Source organism: Balaenoptera physalus (assembly GCF_965194825.1).
Source record: "Balaenoptera physalus genome assembly, chromosome: 8".
NCBI lineage: Eukaryota > Metazoa > Chordata > Mammalia > Artiodactyla > Balaenopteridae > Balaenoptera > Balaenoptera physalus.
The window spans coordinates 85,079,404-85,107,200 of record NC_138887.1 but is presented as its reverse complement, the minus strand read 5'-3'; the positions used below and the strand labels follow the sequence as shown (position 1 = coordinate 85,107,200).

The 27,797-nt window shown below is 37.8% G+C and overlaps 2 long non-coding RNA genes across 2 annotated transcripts in view; one reads left to right on the top strand and one right to left on the bottom strand.

The window, feature by feature from the left end:
• The window catches only part of LOC309665755, a 120,901-nt gene extending 94,454 nt beyond the window's left edge, over nucleotides 1-26,447 (bottom strand). The window contains exon 1 of the long non-coding RNA XR_014266662.1: nucleotides 26,219-26,447. This is a non-coding gene — a long non-coding RNA (uncharacterized lncRNA). The remainder of the gene's footprint in view (nucleotides 1-26,218) is intronic.
• LOC309665777 overlaps nucleotides 9,253-27,797 on the top strand; it is a 171,560-nt gene continuing 153,015 nt past the window's right edge. The window contains exon 1 of the long non-coding RNA XR_014266688.1: nucleotides 9,253-15,828. This is a non-coding gene — a long non-coding RNA (uncharacterized lncRNA). The remainder of the gene's footprint in view (nucleotides 15,829-27,797) is intronic.

Here is a 27,797-nt window from a genome sequence, read left to right as displayed (position 1 = left end):
TCTCCCAGGTCAAATTACTTGAATATTTTCTCCAGCCCTTGCTGTTGAATAAACAATACCCACCCTCAACAATGGTCTCTTAATTCAGACTTACTCCTTTCTATTCCGGAGTACACCTAGTCAGTCACTTCTTTGAGCACACTTCTCCATATGCATCCACAATATCTGCTTCTTTAATGTTTACTAATTCCCCCCCCCAGCTTTATTGAAGTATAATTGACAAATGAAAATTATATGCACTTATTATGTACAACATGATGATGTGGTATACCTTTACACTGTGAAATGATTACCATAACCAAGCTAATTGGCACATTTCATATCTCACATAGTTGTGGGTGTGTGTGGTGAGAACAGTTAAGATCTACTCTCTTAACAAACTTTAAGCGTACAATACTGTGTTATTAACTATAGCCACCATGTTGTACATTAGGTCTGCAAAACATACTCATGTTATATCTGAATTATGTACCCTCTTACCAAAGTCTTCCCTAGCTAATTGCTATCAGTTACAAAACAACTTTATACAACCCATATTTAGACTCCTATAGCAATAGCTCCTCTATTAATAAAAACTTATTTAGACTCCTATAGCAATAGCTCCTCTATTAATAAAAAACTAAGATGACTAAAATAGATATGCCTCTGAAAATGGGGAAATTCACCATAGTGACTATTTTATAAAATTAAGCAAATCAATAATTTACCAAGGAAGGAATTTTCAGCAAATGAACCCTATCAGTGTTTAGCATCATTTAGCTACCATGGGCTAAATTACATAACCTGTAATTTTGAGTAAATTATGTTGCTATCTCGAGTTTACTGGAACATAGAAAAGATACTCCATGTATATCGTTTTGGGAATGTTGCAAATGAGAATTTAGTTTTGTGGAAAACATCTTGGTACAAAAAGGCCCTAACCTAGGATGAATGAACTGATTAAGGAAGAGCTAATGGAAAAAAGGGAGGTAGGGAGGAAGAGAGAGAAAGACAGGAGAGGAAGAAAGAGACAGGAAAGGAAGAAACAGAAGGAAGGAAGGAAGGAAGGAAGGAAGGAAGTAGATAGGGAGGGAGGGGAAAATAAGTGAGGGAGAGGGATAGAGAGAAGGGAGGGAGTGAAGAAAATATAAATTAAGAGAAACAGGGAAGTTCAACTGAAAACTACTATAAGAAAATACTTGAAAGTAAGAAAAATCTTTTCTGGTGATTTGGTTTAGTTAGACAGACAAGATTCAATAAGGAGCAATATGGTTGGTGTCCAAAGATACACTCAGAGGAATCAAGACCTATGAAGTCTGAGTTTAAATAGTTTTGCAGAAAAAAAGTATGGAGAGATGGTTCTGAAAGTTTTGTGAAGATGGATCATCTGGCCAACTTGGAAGTAAAACAGAAGCACAGTAAAAATTTGACCAGTGAATTAAGTAGCATTGATCCATTTTAAATAATGGGTCTGTATATTAGTAAACTATTCTCTATATTGTTTGAACACTTTGGAAACATAAATTGTACTTTGCAATTGGATAGTTCAGGCTCAAGTCATTTCTCTCCAGTCACTAATGTGTAGATACGTTACTAAGCCCTCTCACTTATCAGTCAGAGAAATAAATATAGCAACATCAGATCAGTGTAGAGGAGGTGCAAGATGTTAAACCAGTTAAGTGAAAGATAATGAATAACATATACTTTGAACAATACAGAGACTATGTCTTTAAATTATATCTAAACTTGGAATACTAAAGAAACATAAGCTTTGAGAGTATAAAATGTAAGGAGATAAACACCTAGATAAACCATCACAAAAGAAAATACAACTCATAAAAGTCTTAAGGTCCCTCAAAAGGTATTAACTCTGTGATATGCCGTCTGCCATTCAACGTTTTAGTAGACATTATTTCTATCAGTATTTCATTAATCTTGAAGATTACAAGAGGAAATTTTCTACAGAATATATCCCCATCATGCACTCCTTTAAACATAATGAATATGTTTCTTATGAATCCTTTTGAAATAATTTTTAATTTTTCATAGGCTAAATTATACTCAATTAATTTCTAAAAGTGATTTTAGCTATATCTTTTAAGGTTCTAATGCTTTGATGTAAAAGTACCACAATATTTAGCTGTAGTTATACCCTGAAAAATTTCAATTATAATACATGCTGATCATTGGATACTGTTTTACTAATAGTCTACTGAGTTTTCATCTTTTTCATGATTTTGGAAAATTGAAGATTTCTTTAAAGAGAGAATGTGTTTGCTCTTTTGCTTAAGTTCAGTCTGGCTATATTCCTGGAAAACTCTTGTGTCTTGCATAGGATTTGAATCTGGTTGCTCATGAAATTCTGTCACTGATATGAAGCTAACCAGGGTCAACCACTGGAACTAATCCATCACATACAGTTGTCATAGCACAAAGAATGTCAATTATCTCTCACAAAGTAACTGAGATGGCAAAATCAATCCAAGCATGTGCAGCAAATTATCTTCTAAATATAGCATGAAAAGCTAGAGTCTGTGGCATTCTCAAAAGTTGCTTCCCTAAAGAAAAGCCAAATGACAGTCTGTTAGACAACACACCAGATACAGAAATTTGAGACCTGAATAAAAGCCTTAAAAAAAAAGGGAAAATTCCATTGTATCTCAAATGGAAGAATCCAAGTATAATATAGAGGTGAAGAAAAGCAATAGCTCTCTGTTATGAGCTAATCTCTTTTTGTTGTTGGCCCACCGAAATAGGATTTACGTTAGTTTTCCAACTGAAGAGAGAGGAAGGAATGGTATCCACCTGGCATGATGTTCTTTTATTCCTGATTTATATCAAAAAATCCAGTCTCTCACATATGGGGTTTATGTGGATGAATTATGACAGAATCTAAAACATAGTTTTAAGTGATGCTTTATGTAGAGGGTTAAGGTGAATTGCTTTCGATTAGCATTATAAAAGAAGTAAAATACTCATAAAACATCACTTAAAACAGGGATATTGTTATTTGCATACACCACTAAAGGCCAGATATTTACAACATTTATGTTAGAATTTAGATAATTTAGTCTGAATAAACAAGGGCAGCAGCATGACTTATTTGCTAATGTTTATTGAGCGCTTATTATATCAAGCACTGGGCAAGGCAATGGTATACAGTCATGAACAAGCTAAAAAGAACTACTACCCTCATGGAGCTTACACTCTGTAGAATAAAATGTAATTCTTAAGAAACATACCAGTAGACACCTCTTATGGGATTTCTCCCTCTTTGTGCTTTACTTGTTGAGATGCCTACCTGACTATATTAACAATAAAAGGACCTTGTCCTGACAGTGTGTAATTACCCTAAGCATATTGCAATTATTTTTCAACGCCAAATAGAAAAAACAAGAAGGGAATTGAATGAAAGCCTCCTTTGAACAAAGAGGAATAACAGATTTTATTAACAGTTTCAAATGGAGACGAAACTTGTGTTTAATTCTGCTTAGAGTTTAATGATCTCCACCGGATAATTAAAAGTGAGACCCTAAGAGATCAAAATTAGAAATTCAACGAATATGTACAGTAGAAATTAAAGAAATTGCATTCCAAAACATATTTTATTTATTTTGACAGGTGTGATTTAGTTTCAATTAGTTAAGGTCATTTTAGTAGTACTGTTACTGATCTTGTAGAACATTTCACAAAATTGGCTAATTAATTCTTTCCTAGGAAATTAATGGCATTGATGAGCAATTTAATGGGAATGCCTGGGTTTTCAGATGAACAAAATAAGAAATATTAGTCTTTGCCAAACATCTATTTTATTTCTTAATCTGCCAATAAGTGAAAAAGGACACTGAACAGATTGATTTTTCTAGGAGGTGTGGCTTTTGGTGGAGGCCAGAAACTACATAATCAGTAACTGGTTATTCCATACAAATGAACCACAAGTCAGTCAAAAAGTTATGACATTGCTGAATTATATGATGTATAAGGGGGTGGGAGTGGAAGGAGAAGGAGTCCTTGAACCTCATTGTCTAAGCCATTTTTAAGCGACAGAGCAAATAAATGGCACCCCAAGGGAGCAGTAGACACAGATGTATTAATCTTTCAGGCTTAGAATTAATGTTCTTAAGAACTATGTTTAATGAATAAACAGGATCTTATGGTTTCCCAGTGACCGTTTAAGAAATTGACATTTAACCTCCTGACTCTGTGCTGCTAGGCCCTTGTTATTAAAATCAAAAAAGATGCCACCATGCAATCCTCTCACTCAATACACTATTCTCTTGAGAGGCAAAGAGTTACAGAATGTACATGTCTGACCTTGATATTTTGAACACTGCCAAGAGCAATATTCTCTTTTCTCCACCTAATTAGTACAAGCTGTCTCTTGCTTTTTATCTCTCTACATTTAAGTGGAAATATGAGTCAAAAAAAGACAAATTGTTCTTTGTTCCTTTCCTAGCTGCCACCAAGACAAATGATGCTCCTATAGGTTATGGGAACACTTCAAGTAGCTAAGAGCCCTTTATTACTTTTTACTAGTGCCATGTGTAATAAAGGGATGAAGAATTAGCAGTATGGCACATCACTTAGATAACGAGCACCTACTGAAATCTGAAGCATTAGATGTTCCTTAGTCAACCATTCTATTGTTAATTCCTTTATTTTTTTGTATTTGGAGTAAAAGAAGTGAACAGAGGGATATATATAAGTATATACACACACACACACATATAAATGCATGCATGGAGCTCTAAGTGTGGGTGTAGGTGTATATTCTGCTACACAATTTGCAGGTGCAGACGTAAAGGTAGTCTCAGGGATGATAAAAGGTAATGCCAATATGAAGAAGCATATTTATGCATATATATATATATATATATATATATATATATATATATATATATATATATAAAACTTACATGGTACATGGCATAAAAAAGGTTTCCAAATACATTGGCATGGGAGTTCTACATGACAAGAAGGATAATGGGTCTTAAGGGATAGATAACTCTGGGCCTTAAAGGATGGATAGATAATTCTTTGTCCATATGACAGGTAAGTTCACGCAGAAATCTGCCCCAGTACTCCCCAACCCTTGATTCTGCTCCAGAAAAGAGAAAAGTGGAGAACACACTCAACCATATATATTTTTTATAGATGTGAAACAAAAGTAGCCTGGAAAATATACACAAACACTGACAACAGTGTGAACTATGGAGGGAGATGATATGGAAGAACGCAACCAGAAGTGGTGGTTAAGGACCCTTTTACTCTCTCCACAATGATTTCTTTTCCTTTTGACAAGTAAAAATTTTGCAACAAAAGATGATAAATTAACTGTTTTTCACTCTGAGTGGCAAGAATATGGATACTTATTATATTACTAATTATTTTACTCTTTTATTTTTTTAAAGGATTGATGGAATTTCCATAGTTATACAGAAAGGGAATGGAGAAAGTCCACAGTACATATTGAAGAAATGGTCACTAATTCAGCAAGGTCATCAAGATATACAAATCAGAAAGTATCATTGTGGACTTTTATTACCGGAGTAAGAAATCCCGATTTTCTTCAATAAGCAGTAAGTAGCCTTCTAAAGCTTTTGAAAAATATGATATAATAGTAGTGGTTTCTTAAGATACTAAACCTAATAAAAAAATTCCTAAAAGGTTCAATTCTTGAAATCTGCATATATTCATCATGTGTTGATTTAACCCAATGCTCTTTCCTGGGCTAGAGAACAGGGAGAGGCAAAGGTAACAGGGGCTACTCTATTTGAATTGTTCAGTGAGATGTTAATAAGGGACTGAACTAAGTGGCAGCAGGAAACAATAGATGAAAGAGGTATAACTGATTGATTGGACTTAGCAAAGGGATAGAGAGGAGCCGAGAACATCTCTTAAGTAATTGGTAACGTTAAGGGCAAAAAAGGAAATTGGAGTTTTTTTAAAAGATGAGAGATATTACAGCTTCTTTATCTACCAATGGGAATGACAAGACAAGAAGGAAAAATGGGTGCTGCAGGAGAGAAGGGCCTCTTACAGGAGCCATGTCCTGTGGTAGGCAGAAAGGATGGAACCCAGTGCCTTTATCAAGGCCCTACCCTTAGATAGCATCACTGAGAGTTCCTCCATTGTCACTACACATGTACATAGGTAGATTTTGAGATGTTCGTGTGCGACTGTTCCCTTCTGATTGTTTCTATGTTCAAATAGCATGCAAGTTTGTTAGCTCAAAAAGAAGAGAATGGTAGAAATGGATGTTTGACAGAGAAGAAGAAGTGAAATAGTCATCTAGGAGAGTAAGAGACAATTTATGAAGGAAATGTAAAGGGTTGCTGGACAGAACTAGGATCCAACTTGAGGATAATGCTCATTTATTTAAGATAAGATCAGGGAATATTGGTGTATACTTTTCTCCAGACATGAGTAGATGCAGAAGAGGCTAAGAATTGAATATGACTGGAGTTGGGTTTTGCAGGCATATAAGAAGATGCGATGAAAGGGGCCAAAGAATTGAAGGTGTAAGCAAGAGGCAAGTGTAAGTATGAACTACAGAATCTAAGTTTGGATGAAGGAATATGAGAATTTTAAGGAGTTGAGAAAATGTTTGGCGTGAAAAAGGCATATGACCAATAGACTGAAGATCTCAGACAAGTGGATGAATTGTGTGGGGAAGGAAATAGCAGGAATGTGTTAGAAAGATATGAAGGATGGATTGGAGAGTGGGGTGCTTCAAACTGAGATTACGGAGGGAAAGCTATTACTAGGGTTACCCCATGAGAGTGAGCAGCTGATATAAAGTAGGGAATGAGATTCTAGTAAAAAAAGGAGAACAAGGAACTAAAAAGTCAGGAGGTTAACAGGATCATCTGCATGAATACAGAATCACCAAAAATTGTGACAAAGTAGTAATGGAGTGAATCATGGGGTAAAATCTTCAAGAAATGAAGAAAACTGATCTGGGGGTTTGTTAGATACAACAAATCTGGATAGTGGGCAATCTCTTGGTAACAACGTCAAAGGAAATCAGGGGTTTTGGAGGAGGAGAGAAGAAGGAAAAAAGGTCTGAAAGACACAAGAGGAATCAGGAAATAACATTATCTAAACTCCAGACCCAGTAGTACGAATGGCATGAGAGAGAAAACCAACACTACTTGAAAAGACAACTCTTTAAGTCATCTCTAGGGAGAGCCAGATTTTAGCTAGAGAAAGAGGATGAAGGCAATATTCTGAGAAGAGGTGAAGTATGAGGGGGATGTCTCTGATGACTGACTGTATATTCCAGAGGGCAAAGAAGAATGGTCTGGGGTTGAGGAAAGTGGGAGATGAGGGCTAGTTAAAGGAAATTCCAAGAATGAGCATCCATGTGATGAGATGACTTGAGTATCTTGGGCTTCTTGTGCGACTGACAGAAATCCAGATATCGGGCATGGTGAGGTTAATACTGGAATTTTCTAAGAGGGTGGTGGTGTCTTTGGTGCTGTGTGGGGAGGAAACCATCTGGACAGGAGCACATGTAACTCAGCGTGTCACTTCTTCAGTTGCATCAAAATACATTGAGGTCAGGAATTGCTAGGGGCCCTGAGCCAAGATGGTGGAGTAGAAGGATGTGCTCTCACACCCTCTTGTGAGAACACCAGAATCACAACTAGCTGCTGGACAAGCATCGACAGGAAGACACTGGAACTCACCAAAAAAGATACCCCACATCCAAAGACAAAGGAGAAGACACAATGAGATGGTAGGAGGGGCATGATAACAGTAAAATCAAATGCCATAACTGCTGGGTGGGTGACTCACAGACTGGAGAACACTTATACCACAGAAGTCCACCCACTGGAGTGAAGGTTCTGAGCCCCACGTCAGGCTTCCCAACCTGGGGGTCCAGCAAAGGGAGGAGGAATTCCTAGAGAATCAGACTTTGAAGGCTAGTGGGATTTGATTGCAGGACTTCGACAGGACTGGGGGAAACAGAGACTCCACTCTTGGAGGGCACACACAAAGTAGTGTACCCATCGGGACCCAGGGGAAGGAGCAGTGAACCCAGGGGAGACTGAACCAGACCTACCTGCTGGTGTTGGAGGCTCTCCTGCAGAGGCGGGGGGTGGCTGTGGCTCACTGTGGGGACAAGGACACTGGCAGCAGAGGTTCTGGGAAGTACTCCTTGATGTGACCCCTCCCAGAGTCTGCCACTAGCCCCACCAAAGAGCCTAGGTAGTCTCCAGTGTTGGGTTGCCTCAGGCCAAACAACCAACAGGGAGGGAACCCAGTCCCACCCATCAGCAGTCAGTGGATTAAAGGTTTACTGAGCTCTGCCCAACAGAGCAACAGTCAGCTCTACCCACCGCCAATCCCTCCCATTAGGAAACTTGCACAACCCTCTTAGCTAGCCTCATCCACCAGAGGGCAGACAGCAGAAGCAAGAAGAACTACAATCCTGCAGCCTGTGGAACAAAAACCACATTCACAGAAAGATAGATAAGATGAAAAGGCAGAAGGCTATGTACCAGATGAAGGAACAAGATAAAACCCCAGAAAAACAACTAAATGAAGTGGAGATAGGCAACCTTCCAGAAAAAGAATTCAGAATAATGATAGTGAAGATGATACAGGACCTCAGAAAGAGAATGGAGGCAAAGACTGAGAAGATGCAGAAATGTTTAACGAAGACCTAGAAGAATTAAAGAACAAACAAACAGAGATGAACAATACAATAACTGAAATGAAAACTACACTAGAAGGAATCAATAGCAGAATAACTGAGGCAGAAGAACGGATAAGTGACCTGGAAGACAGAATGGTGGAATTCACTACTGCGGAACAAAATAAAGGAAAAAGAATGAAAAGAAATGAAGACAGCCTAAGAGACCTCTGGGACAACATTAAACGCAACAACATTCGAATTATAGCGGTCCCAGAAGGAGAAGAGAGAGAGAGAAAGGACCAGAGAAAATATTTGAAGAGATTATAGTCGAAAACTTCCCTAACATGGGAAAGGAAATAGCCACCCAAGTCCAGGAAGCGCAGAGAGTCCCATACAGGATAAACCCAAGGAGAAACACGCCAAGACACATAGTAATCAAAGTGGCAAAAATTAAAGACAAAGAAAACTTATTGAAAACAGCAAAGGAAAAATGACAAATAATATATAAGGGAACTCCGATAAGGTTAACAGCTGATTTCTCAGCAGAAACTCTATAAGCCAGAAGGGAGTGGCATGATATACTTAAGGTGATGAAAGGGAAGAACCTACAACCAAGATTACTCTACCTGGCAAGGATCTCATTCAGAGTCGACAGAGAATTCAAAAGCTTTACAGACAAGCAAAAGCTAAGAGAATTCAGCACCACCAAACCAGCTCTACAACAAATGCTAAAGGAACTTCTCTAAGTGGGTAACACAAGAGAAGAAAAGGACCTACAAAAACAAACCCAAAACAATTAAGAAAATGGTCACAGGAACATACATAGAGATAATTACCTTGAACATGAATGGATTAAATGTTCCAACCAAAAGACACAGGCTTGCTGAATGGATAAAGAAACAAGACCCATATATATGCTGTCTACAAGAGACCTACTTCAGACCTAGGGACACATACAGACTGAAAGTGAGGGGATGGAAAAAGATATTCCATGCAAATGGAAATCAAAAGAAAGCTGGAGTAGCTATACTCATATCAGATAAAATAGACTTTCAAATAAAGAATGTTACAAGAGACAAAGAAGGACACTACATAATGATCAAGGGATCAATCCAAGAAGAAATATAACAATTATAACTATATATGCACAACAACATAGGAGCACCTCAATACATAAGGCAACTGCTAACAGCTATGAAAGAGGAAATAGACAGTAACACAATAATAGTGGGGGACTTTAACACCTCACTTACACCAATGGAGAGATCATCCATAATGAAAATAAATAAGAAAACACAAGTTTTTATGACAGAATAGACCAGATAGATTTAATTGATATTTATAGGACATTCCATCCAAAAACAGCAGATTACACTTTCTTCTCAAGTGTGCAAAGAACATTCTCCAGGATAGATCACATCTTGGATCACAAATCAAGCCTCAGTAAATTTAAGAAAATTGAAATCATATCAAGTATCTTTTCTGACCACAAAATTATGAGATTAGAAATGAATTACAGGGAAACAAACTTAAAAAACACAAACACATGGGGGCTAAACAATACGTTACTAAATAACCAAGAGATCACTGAAGAAATCAAAGAGGAAATCAAAAAATACCTAGAGACAAATGACAATGAAAACACGACGATCCAAAACCTTTGGGGTGCAGCCAAAGAGTTCTAAGAGGGCAGTTTATAGCTATACAAGCCTACCTCAAAAAACAAGAAAAATCTCAAATAAACAATCTAACCTTACACCTAAAGGAACTACAGAAAGAAGAACAAACAAAACCCAACGTTAGCAGAAGGAAAGAAATCATAAAGATCAGAGCAAAAATAAATGAAATAGAAACAAAGAAAACAATAGCAAAGATCAATAAAACTAAAAGCTGGTTCTTTGAGAAGATAAACAAAATTGATAAAACATTAGCCAGACTCATCAAGAAAAAAAGGGAGAAGACTCAACTTAATAAAATTAGAAATGAAAAAGGAGAAGTTACAACAGACACCGCAGAAATACAAAGCATCCTAAGAGACTACTACAAGCAACACTATGCCAAAAAAATGGACAACCTGAAAGAAATGGACAAATTTTTAGAAAGGTATAACCTTCCAAGACTGAACCAGGAAGAAATAGAAAATATGAACAGACCAATCACCAGCACTGAAATTGAAACTGTGATTAAAAATCATCCAACAAACAAAAGTCCAGATGGACCAGATGGCTTCACAGGTGAATTCTATCAAACATTTAGAGAAGAGCTAACACCCATCCTTCTCAAACTCTTCCAAAAAATTGCGGAGCAAGGAACACTCCCAAACTCATTCTATGAAGCTACCACCACCCTGATACCAAAACCAGACAAAGATACTAAAAAAAAGAAAATTACCGACTAATATCACTGATGAATATAGATGCAAAAATCCTCAACAAAATACTAGCAAACAAAATCCAACAACACATTAAAAGGATCATACACCATGATCAAGTGGGATTTATCCCAGGGATGCAAGGATTCTTCAATATACTCAAATCAATCAATGTGATACACCATATTAACAAATTGAAGAAGAAAAACCATATGATCATCTCAATAGATGCAGAAAAAGCTTTTGACAAAATTCAACACCCATTTATGATAAAAACTCTCCAGAAAGTGGGCATAGAGGGAACCTACCTCAACATAATAAAGGCCATATATGACAAACCCACAGCAAACATCATTCTCAATGGTGAAAAACTGAAAGCATTTCCTCTAAGATAAGGAACAAGACAAGGATGTCCACTCTCACCACTATTATTCAACATAGTTTTGGAAGTCCTAACCATGGCAATCAGAGAAGAAATAAAAGAATACAAATTGGAAAAGAGGAAGTAAAACTGTCACTGTTTGCAGATGACTTGATACTATACATAGAGAATCCTAAAGATGCCACTAGAAAACTACTAGAGCTAATCAATGAATTTGGTGAAGTTGTAGGATACAAAATTAATGCACAGAAATCTCTTGCATTCCTATATATTAATGATGAAAAATCTGAAAGAGAAATTAAGGAAACACTCCCATTTACCATTGCAACAAAAAGAATAAAACACCTAGGAATAAACCTACCTAGGGAGACAAAAGACCTGTATGCAGAAAACTATAAGACACTGATGAAAGAAATTAAAGATGATACCAACAGATGGAGAGATATACCATGTTCTTGGATTGGAAGAATCAATATTGTGAAAATGAGTATACTACCCAAAGCAATCTACAGATTCAATGCAATCCCTATCAAATTACCAATGGCATTTTTTACGGAGCTAGAACAAATCATCTTAAAATTTGTATGGAGACACAAAAGACCCGGAATAGTCAAAGCAGTCTTGAGGGAAAAAAATGGAGCTGGAGGAATCAGACTCCCTGACTTCAGACTATACTACAAAGCTACAGTAATCAAGACAATATGGTACTGGCACAAAAACAGAAACATAGATCAATGGAACAAGACAGAAAGCCCAGAGGTAAACCCACACACCTATGGTCAAATAATCTATGACAAAGGAGGCAAGGATATACAATGGAGAAAAGACAGCCTCTTCAATAAGTGGTGCTGGGAAAACTGGACAGCTACATTTAAAAGAATGAAATTAGAAGACTCCCTAATACCACACACAAAAATAAACTAAAAATGGATTAGAGACCTAAATATAAGACCGGACACTATAAAACTCTTAGAGGAAAACATAGGCAGGAAACTCTCTTACATAAATCACAGCAAGATCTTTTTTGATCCACCTCCTAGAGTAATGGAAATAAAAACAAAAATAAACAAATGGGACCTAATGAAACTTGAAAGCTTTTGCACAGCAAAGGAAACCATAAACAAGACAAAAAGACAACCCTCAGAATGGGAGAAAATATTTGCAAATGAAACAATGGACAAAGGATTAATCTCCAATATATATAAACAGCTCATGCTGCTCAATATTAAAAAAACAAACAACCCAATCCAAAAATGGGCAGAAGACCTAAATAGACATTTCTCCAGAGAAGACAAACAGATGGCCAAGCAGCACATGAAATGCTGCTCAACATCACTAATTATTAGAGAAATGCAAATCAAAACTACAATGAGGCATCACCTCACACCAGTTAGAATGGGTATCATCAGAAAATCAACAAACAACAAATGCTGGAGAGGGTGTGGAGAAAAGGGAAACCTCTTGCACTGTTGGTGGGAATGTAAATTGATACAGCCGCTATGGAGAACAGTATGGAGGTTCCTTAAAAATCTAAAAATAGAATTACCATATGATCCAGCAATCCCACTACTGGGCATATAACCAGAGAAAACCATAATTCAAAAAGACACATGCACCCCAATGTTCATTGCAGCACTATTTACAATAGCCAGGTCATGGAAGCAACCTAAATGCCCATTGACAGACGAATGGATAAAAAGAAGTGGTACATATATACAATGGAATATTACTCTGCCGTAAAAAGGAACGAAATTGAGTCATTTGTTGTGACGTGGATGGATCTAGAGACTGTCATACAGAGTGAAGTAAGTCAGAAAGAGAATAACAAATATCGTATATTAATGCCTATATGTGGAACCTAGAAAAATGGTACAGATGAACCGGTTTGCAGGGCAGAAGTTGAGACACAGATGTAGAGAACAAACGTATGGACACCAAGGGGGGAAAGCGCCGGGGTGGTGGGGGTGGTGGTGTGCTGAATTGAGCAATTTGGATTGACATGTATACACTGATGTGTATAAAATGGATGACTAATAAGAACCTGCTGTATAAAAAAAATAAATAAAATAAAATTCAAAAAATAAAAAAAAGCAAAAAAAAACCCCACACTGAGGTCAAAGAGGAGCACCAGGAGCACAGGAGGATCTTCTGAATGTTCCCCGTCAGCTCCTTCAGGATGATGGGCTGGAAGACGGTAAGTCTTCCCTAGGAGCTCATGGGCCTCTATGAGTATTTTTGGTATTCTCTTCCTATCATGAGGTTTAGCCTTGTGACAGCAAACTCCAAATCTCGTAAGAGTGATTTGGACTGGGCAGCTACTATCTTTTTCTACCAAACACATTCCCACCAATTTTCCCCCTCACCCACTGTGCAAAGCTGTCTGGAGAGTTATGTGTATAAGGTGAGCTCATCAAAGTTGGATGAAGGGAAAAAGAAAGGCTCTGCCCTGGAGAGAAGTTTTTGGCTCTATAAACAGAAACAGAAAGAAGAGGAGAGACTCTAAGCAATATCCTAGTGCCCAAAATAAGATAAATGGACTAATAGAAGTCAGAAGTAAGAAAAATAAACAATGACAGGACAATGACACCAGACTACATGCCTCAGTTGTTAGTGGTGACGATAGCAGACAACTTAGAGAAAGGAATTTCTAAATCTCTTTTGGATTCCTCTAGTTTAGATAGTTTAAATAGGGCTTTTATCTTTTCTGCTGGCATATTCATATAGGAACTACAAAAACTAGTGGTCACTAATGGCTTTGATTTTGAAACTTTGAATCCTTTTGCAAAGCAAAACTACACATTGACTATAAAAACCAAAACTCGGATGGCCACATGTGGTCTTTAAAAACAACTGAACATGTGAACACAAATGGTCTGATTCTCTTTTTTCCTACTATCAACGCCTTAATCAGATAAACTGACATTACCTGAATTTTGACTTACTTTACAGAGCAAACCAATTCAATGAGAAAATGTTAACTAGCCATTCATCATAGATAGGACAGAAAGCCCAGATTAGGAGTAAGGAAAAGCAAGATGATCATTTCACATCCCTGAGGTCTCCAGGCATTCGTAGAGTATCTCCTACACTGGCAGGCCCAACGACATTCACAAAGTAAGCCCTTCTGAAGTCATCAGTGTGTACTCTCACCTCCCACTCGAGAGGTCTGTGTTTAGTGACAGTCATCTCATAAAGGCTCCTTATGCAACATCGTGTGTGTCAAGGTTGATAAAACAATATTAACATTTGTGTTTCTTGACTCTCGTCTATATTGACAATTTAAACATCCAAATGCTGTCGGCGTTTTCATCTTGTTATGTGCATTTACATATGTATATAAAAATACATCACACAGCATGACTAACCACTTCCTTCAGGTTCATGAGTATACATTTTCCAAAGACAAGTATTTTCAGCTCCCTGATGTTGCAAGTATCCTGAACTGCGGTTATTCTGGAAATATGTGATTGCACCAACATCAGCAGTAGCAAGGAGAAAATAGATGTGACTTCGGTATGCTTAATTTATCATATTTTTAGCAATTTTCTGAGAAGCACTCTGCATTTGAAGCACATTTCTATTAGATGGAGAGTATTTTCCAGGTATTAATTCAGCTAAACTATTAGTTCCTTGATGGTTCTTTTAAAAAACTGAATAATTAATTTTAAAGGACTTTTTTGAATGTCCCTCAAAATGTGTCCATATTCATTGTTATCTTTGTAAAACTGCCAAATCACTAGCATAAAACACATTGGTCTTTCCTTGCATCGAATCATGAATCATTTTCCTTCCTTAAAGATTTAGGGGAACTCAGTGTATAAATATTTTAAAATTATTTCCTGGAAGTTTCCTTGGCCTTCTAGCGATAATAGATTGCCCTTCTGGGTCAACCTCATTCCATCCATACGTCCTAGATAACATTAAAAAATACAATCTCTTTAATTCTCTCAGATTGTAAAAAAAAAAAAAAAAATCACTATCCTATGTCCAACACAACATGAGCATTTTCTCCTTAAACCACATCCACTAGTGGTAGTATGCCATATTTTCACAAAGAAATAAATTTAAATGCACCTTATCTGCATCCTTTGCTTCATTTCATTATCAAGACAGAAAATGTCAAAGCATATGTTCAGAGAAACAAGCCATTAAACAAAGAGGTTTGCACATTGTTTTTCTTAGGTTTAAAATTCCAAATCATATAATAAGAATAGGTAAAAATATATAAACCTGTAACTTTATTAGATTCATTTAATTTGGTCACCTTTTCCAAAGTCAGCGGAAAGAATCCAAAAGATCACTGGCTGGAATCAGGGGGCCTGGGTTCTGGTCAATGTTCTGATACTTGCTCTATGAACTTGGAAAGCCCGTGCCTCAGTTTCCTTATTTGTAAGATGAGATAACAACACTTCCCCTGTGTACCACACAGAGTTGTTGTAAGAATCCATTTTTGTAGACACCTAGATACATAATTTATTAACAAACCTTTCGCATATTGTGAAGTTAAATATGAGTGGGAATCATTACTGTTGCTACAATTATTATGTGCATAAGACACATGATGGAATCCAGAAAGTGAACTATCATTAAGTACTTTGTTGTTCCATTAACTTTACTCTAATAGTTAAAAGATTTATCCATGCATAAGTTTATAATATATTGTTGTAATCAGAGTGTGAATATAACATCCATAAAATTTACTGCAAAGATTCACTACCTTTCTCCAATATGCCTAGCCCTTCTGTTCTTTTCTCCCTACCCTACCAATAGGGTATGTACAAGAAGCTGTAGTTTTTTAATCTGTCATCACAACTGTACTTTTTTAAAGTCTTTCAAAACACTTAAAATGACCTCTCATTAACTGTTGCCAAGATGATAAGATTTTGATGTCTATGAGGCTTTGTTACAATTTATAATGCTTTGTATGCTGTTCACAGAAACAGTTAACAGGAGGGAGGTGGGGAGTTTATTCCTTGGGAATATCCAAGAGTAGAATAAATATGCCTGGGACTGGGTTAGAGGTACTCAGAGCTAGAGCTTAGGTGAAAGATCCCCTCATTTGCATTGGCAGAACCAGAAAAAGAGTAATAGATAAGAAATTACTTTCCTAGAGCTGCCATAACAAATCACCACAAGCTTCGTGGCCTAAAACAACATAAATTTATTCTCTCACAGTTCTGGAGGCCAGAAGTCTGAAATCAACGTGTCAGCAGGGCCATGTTCCTGCTCAAGGCTCTAGGGGAGGATCTTTCCTGGCTCCTTCCAGCTTGAGGCGGCCCCTGGTGATCCTCGGCTTGTGGTAGCGTGACCCCAGTCTCTGCCTCTGTCTTCACAGAGCCTTTTGCTCTGTATCTCTGTCTCAGTCCCCTTCAGTCCAAGCTAGCAGTGCTTCAACATTCTCAAAAACCTTGTAGGCCCACCATGTATGACATGGGATCCACACCATTAGACGGGAGGTCCTCCACAGATCTTTCCTGGATAACCCCATCTCATTACTGGTGCCTGCTGAATTGGTCGATCAGACCCCTGAGTCACATACCTAGTCTCTTCAGCAAAAGGTTTCCCAGCCATACCCTCAGGCTTCGGTTCAGAGCATGCTTTCCCAACAATGAATTTCCTCATTTTAGCATCCTTTGTAACCTGGGTACCCTGAGAACCTCCCAAGTCATCAAGTGCGGCTTCCTTTTTGCTTAGCAGTTCCTTCTTCAATTCTTCTCTTTGCTTTTGCATTTTACTTGTTTTCCATCCAACAGTAGAATACAATTCAGCCATGTTCTCTGCCACTTTATAATGAGAATCACCTTTCTTCCAATAACATGTCCCTCATTTCCTACTGAGTCGTTACCAGAAATAACTTTAACATTTATATTTCTATCAGCATTCTGTTCACGACAATATACGTATCCTTTAAGACAAGACTCTTTCTCTACTGTACTCTTCACTTCCTTCTGAGCCCTCATCAAAATAGCCTTTAATGTCATTATTTTCACTAATCAGATCTTCGATGCAGTCTGGGCTTTTTCTATCATACACATCAAAGTTCTTTCAGCCTGTACCCATTATCCAATTCCAAAGCAACTCGCATATTTTTAGATGTTTTTTTACAACAGCAGCCTACTTCCTCGTACCAAAGCCTCTATTAGTTCCCTTGGACTCTTCTAACAAATTAACACAACTTGGTGGCTTGAAACAACAGAAATGGAATCTCTCACAGTTTTTAGAGTCAGAATTCCAAAATCAAGATGTTGATAGGGTCACACTACCTCCAAAGGCTCTAGGGGTAAATCCTCCTTTGCCTCTTCCAGCCTCTGGTGTCTTGAGTGGTTCCTTGGCTTGGGACTGCATGACCCACCCCCCCACCCCCATCTTCACAAGAACTTCCCTGTGTGTCTGTGTCCTCTCCCCTTCTTATAAGGATATCAGTCATTGGATTTAGGGTCTGCAGTCCTTAATGTAAAGGTCCTATTTCCAAATAAGGTCATACTGATAGGTGTTTGGTATTAGGACTTGGATATATCTAGTGACTGAAATATAGAAACTAAGGGTCAGTTTGGGATTGACCTACTGAAGTAAGCTGTGACTGACCCTCACTTCTCTCCACCCACCTCTGCTCATGTGAAGGAGGTACCTCCCTCAGGGCCACCATAGTACCCCCACATATGTGTCTTTATTACTGTACCCACAACATTATTAAATTATTATCTTTTGTATGTAGTATCTCCCACTAGACTCCAAATAGGATACAGCATCTTAAACAGTTCTCCTCCATTCACGGGCAGAGCAATCACAGAACTGGAGAAGACTGGCTTATGACAAGCCATACATACAGCATGCATTTTGGGATGACATCAATTCCTTAATCAATACTCTTTGATCATGGTTTTTCAATCAGCTGTAATTTCTTATATTTATGCTCACACCCAGTCCTCATTTACTTCTCTTGTTCACAAGGATCTCATGAGAAACACATGAGATGTGTGTACATGTACATGTCCCTAATTGGCTAAGTTAGTAAATCCATCCCATAAGGGAAATAAGTTCAGGTCGACATGACTGCTCTCATTAGAACAACAATTGAGTTCTCCACACTAGAGCAAAGTCCCTGGTGCCCTGGGGAGAAAGAAAGCAAAGAGGAAAGGGTGGCTGTGTAGTCACAAGCCAACCTAGAGAATCTGTTTCTCCTTTAGAGGCAAGACAGGCTAAAATAGTTAATCCTTTTTATGATCACATCACAGAGGCAGAAAGTAAAGGCGTACCCCAGACAGGAAACTGCAGAAGGCATTATCACACATTGTTTGAGCACCTCCTTAACCTCTAGTTTGTCATAGGGTGGTGCCATAATTGCAGTAGCAGGGATTGCCCAGGAAGTTTAAAAATAAATAGTTGATGAAGACTATAAATAATGTGTAAACCTCATAATTGTAGACATATTCCTTGCAATTAGTATAATACAGGATATAAGGAGTGAAATTTTATTACTGTTAACAAAAGATGTAGAAAGATGAAGCAAAACTAGGATGAAAAACTAGGAATAAGACAAGTACATCTTTTTACTCAGACTTGTCCAAGTATAGAGCCGGTTGTTCTGTGAGTAGGAATTAGAAGTTAATGCCCAAACATACATTAGATTATTTATATTTAAGTATAGGATGTCATGATGGTTAATTTCATATGTTAACTTGGAAGGTATATTTAGATGAGATTAACATTTAAATCAATGAACTCTGAGTGGAGCAGATTGCCCTTCTTAATGTGGGTGGGCCTCATTCAATCAGTTGAAGGCCTATATAGAACTAAAAGATTGTCTTCCCTGAGGAAGAAGGAGTTTGTCAGCTGACTGCCTCCAGACTTCATGTGCACCACTGGCTCTCCTGTATCTCCAACCTGTGAGCCCACACTGCAGGTTTTAGACTTGCCAGGCTCCAGAACTGTGAGAAAAAAATAGTTGTTGTTTAAGCCACCCACTCTGTGGTATTTTGTTATGGCAGCCCAAGCAACTTAATAAGGCACCAAAGTGGGTGATTCTACTACTGCTGCCAGCAGACCCTGACTTCTCCTTTTCTTCTGCCTCCCAAAGCAAGTGCTTCTCATTGGTATTCTATTATCCAAAATTATATGGGGAAGGGGATTCTGAACAAGGGAGTTCCAGAATCGCTGGCAGTGATGCTGAGTTGACATCATAGTCCAGTACAATTGACTTCCTAAAAACCTAGAACTCTAGAATACCTAAAAAATTGAATGTCTACAAACCTAAAAATCTAGAACTCTAGACAAAATCTAAGCATCTGGATGTTTTCTTTCTTCTTTTTTCAAGGATAAAAATATATACATACTGTACCTGCTATCTCTGAAGGTAAGGAAGACAAATATTATATGGTATCACTTAAATGTGGAATCTAAAAAATAATAAAAATGAATGCATATGCAAAACAGAAACAGACTCACAGATATAGAAAACAAACTAGTGGTTACCAAGGGGAGAGGGAAGAGGGGAGGGACAAATTAGGGGTATGGGATTAAGAAATACAAACTACTATGTATAAAATAGATAAACTGTAAGGATATATTGTATAGCACAGGGAATTATAACAGTTATAATTATCTTATAATAACTTTAATAATGTAATTATACAGTGACCTTTAGAAGATACTCCCCAAAAGTTTTTCCAAAGCACTTGAACAAATTTTACTTCTAGCAGCACTATATGAGAGTTTTAAAATTTTGCCTTCCTGGTGGCTTTTCTCTTTTCTTTCAACCACCACTTTATCATTTTCAGGCAATTTGGCAAACTCTTCTTTATCATGTCCACGTCTTAGCACAAAAATAAACTCCAACTATGATGCCAGATGGGAATATTTTTTAACCAGCTGTGACACATTTTAACGTTGGGAAATTTTCTTTTAAAAGTATTGATGTGAGACATAGTAAATCATTCAGTAGCTAGGAGAAACTTAGAAACCAATAACTCAACATTACTTATTATGATGCAAATTAAGATTTTATTCACTGACAATCCACCATGGCCTACTTGATTAATAAGAGATTTTTGCCCCTTCTTACATATTCTTGGGGATTGCTTGATCTTTCTTTTATTAAAGATTCCTATCCTCTAATTTTCTATCAAGATTTCATTCCCAAAGGGCTACTGTACTTCTCACTTAAATATGTGTTGCTGAATATATTATTTTTGCTTGCAATTTTAATTTAATTGTTGTTATTATATGTCGATATAACTTTTGCATCACTGTGTGTTTAAAAGGAAATTTTAATTATCATTGTACAGGGGTTGTGATCTTCCTGAACACAAGGTGGTGATTAGCAGGCCTGGTAGCTACCATTTATTGAAGGCAGGTGTGCCCAGCACTGCGCTGAGTAAGCACTTTACTTACTCTATCAGGATTCGCCCTCACAATACCATTAAGATGTTGATGTTATGTAAATCAGAGGTTTGTTTTTTCTGCATCTCTCTGTTTTCTTTCCCCACAAACATTATTGCAGAACATCATTGCTTTAAATTTTCCAGGAAAACAAATCCATTTATACTGAAAGAATTATTGAACAATAGAGATTTTAGCAAAGGTGTCACTGATAAGACAGGAGAGTTTGGCTCCTTCATGTGCAGCCTCATTTGACTCACATCTTCTCCTGATCTGCCTCATCTTGTATGTTCACTTCCAACCCTCCTTTCTCAATCTCCCAATTATGTAATGTAGCGTCTTTTTTCCACTGGCAACCTAGGCCCCCATTGTTGGACTTTCTTCTATGCCACAGTAATCTAAAAATCTCTTTGCACTAGCTACTAAGAAAATTAAAATTCTTCATTTTGTTACAGTCATAAATCTGTAATTTAACCATAAGTAAACTAAGGTGCAGAGATATAAAATTGCCTGCTCTAGGCTACTTAACTGGTAAGTGTCTGCTCCAGGAATCAAATCTAGGATGGTATGACAGGCTACCTCCAAATTTACCAACATATTTTTGTTTATTTTAAAATATGGATCTGAAACCTCCAGGAAATTTACTAAGCACATGGGTTCTCGGTTGATTTCACTTTCTAGTTCTTCACCAATCCTGAATCACTGTGTACCAATTTATGCATAAATGGTGCACTTTAATCTCCAAATAAAATGCATAATTAAAGGAGGCAAACTTTAATCCTAACTATACCACCCAAGGTAAGACAGACATGATTTGTGTACCACCAGGCAACAGCTATATAGGAAAACTTAGAGTTGTCACTGCATATTTATATGATCAGTTGATGGGTGCAGGTTCTTGAAGTAAGTAGAGGTCAGATGATAATCTGAATAGCAGGTAAATAATCAGACAATCCTAGGAAAATCCTTAGAGTCAGTTCTATGTGTTGGTGGAATTGTTCACCGCTTTCAAGCTATGATTTCAGAGAGGCCACAAATCCAGTTTTCCTTTCTTCAGGGTACTTCAGTAAAGGAGATGATGCCTTCATTCCACAAGTAGAGTTTAGGCTTAAACTTCAAGAGCCACTGACAGGTGTGGTTCATTGACTGATCAAAATCACCTAGTCATAAACATAAAACATCAGATCCTTTCTGGAGAGCACATGGTATGAAAACAGGCAGTGTGACTGGGAAGCTGAGTATCCTAGACACTGTTTGTTTCGGTATCACATGGGTTCGAATAAATTTAAACCACAAAATCACAGTGTTAGTGTTGGAAAGGACCTTAGGGTTCCACAAATCCAGTGATTCGTAATGAGCATGTGTCCATATCAACGTAGGATGAATCCACATGTAGTTTGGAAAAAGCTCATTTAAGGTCATAAGTTCTTAGCCATTATTTTTTTATCATTCAAGCTTAGAAAGTAAAACTGTCTAGAACTACAAGGTTGGTGGAGTAAGCCCAAAGATAAATTGTATATTCTTTTTATTGGTGATTCCACAAAATAGAAGGTGTTACTTCTTTACAGAAGTGGAGGAAGTAGAGTGATCTCCAGAGCAGTGTACAATTTTATCAAATGGAGGCAAGGGTTTAAAGCAAAGATTAAGAAAGAATGTCATTAAAAAAAAAAAAAAGGAAGAATGTCATGTTTCATACTCCTCAATTTACTGATGAAAAACTGTGGTTTGTAGATGTTTAAAAAAATTAAAAATTGGCTACTTTTCCACTCTACTAGCTTTTATTATGTAATAGATTACCACAAGGTAACAGCCTGAAACATTTCACATTTACTATCTCACAGTTTCTGTAGGTCAGAAGTCTGGGTACAGCTTAGCTGGGTTCTCTGCAAGGCTACATCAAGATGTCAACCAGGGCTTGATTCTCATATGGAGGCTTGACTAGGGAAAGATACGTTTCTAAGTTTCTTCAGATTGCTTGTAAAATTCATCTCCTCATGGTTATAGGACTGATGCCCCCATTTTCTTGCTTCCAGGAGTTGTTCTTAGCTCCTGGAGGTTGCACATCATTCCTTGCCATATAGCCTTCTCACAACACGGTGGTTGACTTCAATCCAGCAAGGGAGAAAAGTCTCTCCAGTCAGCTAAAATAGTCTCAGATAATGAAACATAATCACAGAAGTAAAATCCCATCATCACCTTTGCTTTATTGACTTGGTTAGAAGCAAGACACAGGTCTCCCCTGCCACACACACACTCAAGAGCAGGGGGTTACAAGTGGTATGTATCATTGGGGGTTAACTTAGGGTGTGTATGTCATGTCCACAGATACTTTTAAGAACTTAGAGAAAAATCCAGATCTTCTAACTGCACATGATATTACAGACAACACTGCTAAGATAGGCAAAAGAATCATGGCTCTTCCCCCTGAGTTGTTACCACTGGCATTTGGAATGAGCAGGATCAAGCTCAGGGGAAAGAGAGTTCCAAGTGAAGAGGAAAGATGTCATTGTATGGGAACTCAATGTGCGTGAAACAACACAAATGCATGGGCATAAGCCACCCTTGTGCCACTCCAGGATACAGAGAAGTGCATGAAACGGGAAGATGTCCATATTCCAGAGCTACTTTAAAGAATACTGGGACTACTGCAATGAAAGAAACAAGTTTTAATGTGGTTGATTTAACAATAGAACTGTTTACTATCCTAAAACTAGAAGTCTGGGCAAATCTACTGCATATTTAATTTCCAAGTTCTGCACATGCCTCACTCTGGTAAAACATTGTGTGTATGTATACACACATACATACACACACACATTTAATATAAAGTAATAACGTCCCATAAGGTCATTGTCATGGAAAAGAAAATGGCTCTGATAGTCCTTCTTTCCTGGAATATCATTCCATTCCTTTTTGAAAACCTTGTCATTTTATCTGGTTGCACATCAAGATCCAAAATTACTTCCTCCAGAAACCTTTCTCTGCTAAATTCTGTTGAAAAATGAACTCAGAATACTCGATGTCAGAGGGATTTTAAAACACACCTGAAGGAGTCCTGGTGGCAGCAGGAAAACAATACTCCCCTGAGAAATGGAACAGGCCTGACACAGGTTAGAAATGAAGTTGAAATTCTTAGAAATATGGAAAAGAGGGAGGGAGTCCAAAATGAGCTGCACGTAGCCCAAAAGGTTAGCAAGACAATCCACTGGAGGAAGGAAGAAGAAAATACTAAAATGTGTATTTTTTAATATAAAAATATAATAATTATGTTTTGCTAATATTTAATATTCAGATGGGCCCTGGTCTTTGTTACCCTGCATGTTCAATAGTCCTAGGTTATCTGTATATCTGGAGCATCCTGAAGGAAAGGTAAGGGTGATTGACAATTGATACCTCTATCTTTCACTTGCTTTTAGCATATTGTAATGCTTTGCAGTTTATTATATCGAGTTAAGAAGACGTAATTATATTGTCTAATTCTAATTATACCAACCCTGTTGAAATGTCTGGGAAGTCTTAAAAGAGTACCACTAAAGAAAAGTGTATAAGACACCTCTACTTACAATGGAGAAAAGACAGTCTCTTCAATAAGTGGTGCTGGGAAAACTGGACAGCTACATGTAAAAGAATGAAATTAGAATACTCCCTAACACCATACACAAAAATAAACTCAAAATGGATTAGAGACCTAAATATAAGACTGGACACTGTAAAATTCTTAGAGGAAAACATAGGAAGAACACTCTTTGACATAAATCACAGCAAGATCTTTTTTGATCCACCTCCTAGAGTAATGGAAATAAAAACAAAAATAAACAAGTGGGACCTAATGAAACTATAGAGCTTTTGCACAGCAAAGGAAACCATAAACAAGACGAAAAGACAACCCTCAGAATGGGAGAAAATATTTGCAAATGAATCAACGGACAAAGGATTAATCTCCAAAATATATAAACAGCTCATTCAGCTCAATATCAAAGAAACAAACACCCCAATCCAAAAATGGGCAGAAGACCTAAATAGACATTTCTCCAAAGAAGACATACAGACGGCCACGAAGCACATGAAAAGATGCTCAACATCACTAATTATTAGAGAAATGCAAATCAAAACTACAATGAGGTATCACCTCACTCCTGTTAGAATGGGCATCATCAGAAAATCTACAAACAACAAATGCTCGAGAGGGTGTGGAGAAAAGGGAACCCTCTTGCACTGTTGGTGGGAATGTAAATTGGTACAGCCACTATGGAGAACAATATGGAGGTTCCTTAAAAAACTAAAAATAGAATTACCATATGACCCAGCAATCCCACTACTGGGCATATACCCAGAGAAAACCATAATTCAAAAAGACACATGCACCCGAATGTTCATTGCAGTACTATTTACAATAGCCAGGTCATGGAAGCAACCTAAATGCCCATCAACAGACGAATGGATAAAGAAGATGTGGTACATATATACAATGGAATATTACTCAGCCATAAAAAGGAACGAAACTGAGTCATTTGTTGAGACGTGGATGGATCTAGAGACTGTCATACAGAGTGAAGTAAGTCAGAAAGAGAAAAACAAATATCATATATTAATGCATGTATGTGGAACCTAGAAAAATGGTACAGATGAGCCAGTTTGCAGGGCAGAAGTTGAGACACAGATGTAGAGAATGGACATATGGACACCAAGGGGGGAAAACTGCGGTGAGGTGGGGATGGTGGTGTGCTGAATTGGGCGATTGGGATTGACATGTATACACTGATGTGTATAAAATTGATGCCTAATAAGAACCTGCAGTTTAAAAAGCAAACAAAACAACTAATACTAAACTTTCATTGGGTTATTTGTATGGAAATATGTTAATATAAATGTTTCAGACATTACATGAAATTTCTAAAAATCTTATATTTGTATTTGTATGGAAATATGTATGGAAATATGTTAATATAAATGTTTCAGACGTTACATGAAATTTCTAAAAAATCTTGTATGTTCTGGTATAATGTTATAAGTAATAATCCTAGTTATTACTTTAAAATGTATATCTCAGAAATAACTAATTTTCTTGTCAACTGCATTATTATGAACTTTCATCAAATCTTTAACCGTGGTCATTTTTAAGTCTTTTGTCATTTACAGACAGTTCTGGGTGTACTCTGATGATTTTGCAAATATGTTCCTATAAAAGGGTTTCATCTTCAAGAAATTCATGGAAAAGACTCTGACAAGTACAGGTTTCTGGTAACTGACTGTACTGCTGAACTGAATGAATAAGCATTTTCAGAACTCTAATGAAAAACTGATGAACTCATAAAAGTGCTAACAAAAGATCAAGATGAAAAAAAAATTAATTACATGGGACTGAGTGAACTGATGAGGATGAGTATAATTTTTGTGACTTTCTGTCTGAATTAAAAAAAAAAAAAAATCCCACAAGGACTCAGAGGCAAAGAATATACAAAACAATTTTCACTGCAAAGTAAAGGAGCTGTTACAGTGGAGGATTACTGGACTGAATGTCAATATTATGACATAGTATGAGTGTGTTTCATGTTTGGTAATTGCAATCATTGTTGCTTTTGTTGTGGTCATCCATGTACAATGCTTGGTGTCAGTCTATTTATCTCTTGTAAAAATAAAATACAGTGTGTGTGTGTGTGTGTGTGTGTGTGAAAAAAAAAAAAAAAAAAAGACACCTCTACTGTTGGATACAGCTCTCTAAATACCATAGAAAAGGATATGGTGATATTACCAGATCAGACAAAAAGACCAAGCTATGTAAATAATCTAGAAGCTTACTTAAAATATGGATCCATGTCCACCATTGCTAATGCTGTTCTTAATCCTATGTATAATACATACTACACCTGTAGGCACTAGTTAACGTAATTCAATGCCATCTTCCATTTGTATTATATTATATATATATATATCAGGCTACCTTTATTCATATGGTCATTTAAAACTTACATGGAAATAAACTCAACTTAGAACCCCTCCTTTGACTCATTATAGCATACATTTTAAACCAGGATTTAAACCAAGTGTTTCAATAAACAAAAATATATTTAGACATGGAAGAGTCGGTGGGGTTGCCTCGGAGGTCCTTTGGCTTGTTTGCAGCCATCAGAAAAGGGATCACAAAAAAGCGAATGCCTGTACAGTCCTCTTCATCATTTGTAACCTGGGATATTGAGCTCTTGGGCTGTCAGAATTCCAGTTCATGAGGCAATCTATGTCATTCTGGTCTAGCCAGATGAGGCTGAGACTTTTATCTAAAAGACTGGAAGGACAGACCTTCAAGATGGCAGAGGAGTAGACATGGAGATCACCTTCCTCCCCACAAATACATCAGAAATACACCTACATGTGGAACAACTCCTACAGAACACCTACTGAATGCTGGCAGAAGACCTCAGACTTCCCAAAAGGCAAGAAACTCCCCACGTACCTGTGTAGGGCAAAAGAAAAAAGAAAAAACAGAGACAAAGGAATAGGGATGGGACCTGCACCAGTGGGAGGGAGCTGTGAAGGAGGAAAGGTTTCCACACACTAGGAAGCCCCTTCACTGGCGGAGACGGGGGGTCGGGGGGGGGACCTTCGGAGCCACGGAGGAGAGCGCAGCCACAGGGATGCGGAGGGCAAAGCAGAGAGATTCCCGCACAGAGGATCGGCGCCGAGCAGCACTCACCAGCCCGAGAGGCTTGTCTGCTCAGCCGCCGGGGCGGGCGGGGGCTGGGAGCTGAGGCTCGGGCTTCGGTTGGATCGCAGGGAGAGGACTGGGGTTGGCGGCATGAACACAGCCTGAAGGGGTTAGTGCACCACAGCTAGCCGGGTGGGAGTCCAGGAAAAAGTCTGCAGCTGCCGAAGAGGCAAGAGACTTTTCCTTGCCTCTTTGTTTCCTGGTGCGCGAGGAGGGGGGATTCAGAGCGCCGCCTAAACGAACTCCAGAGGCGGGCGCGAGCTGCGGCGATCAGCGCGGACCCCAGAGGCGGGCGCAAGCCACAGTAATCAGCACAGACCCCAGAGACGGGCAGGAGACG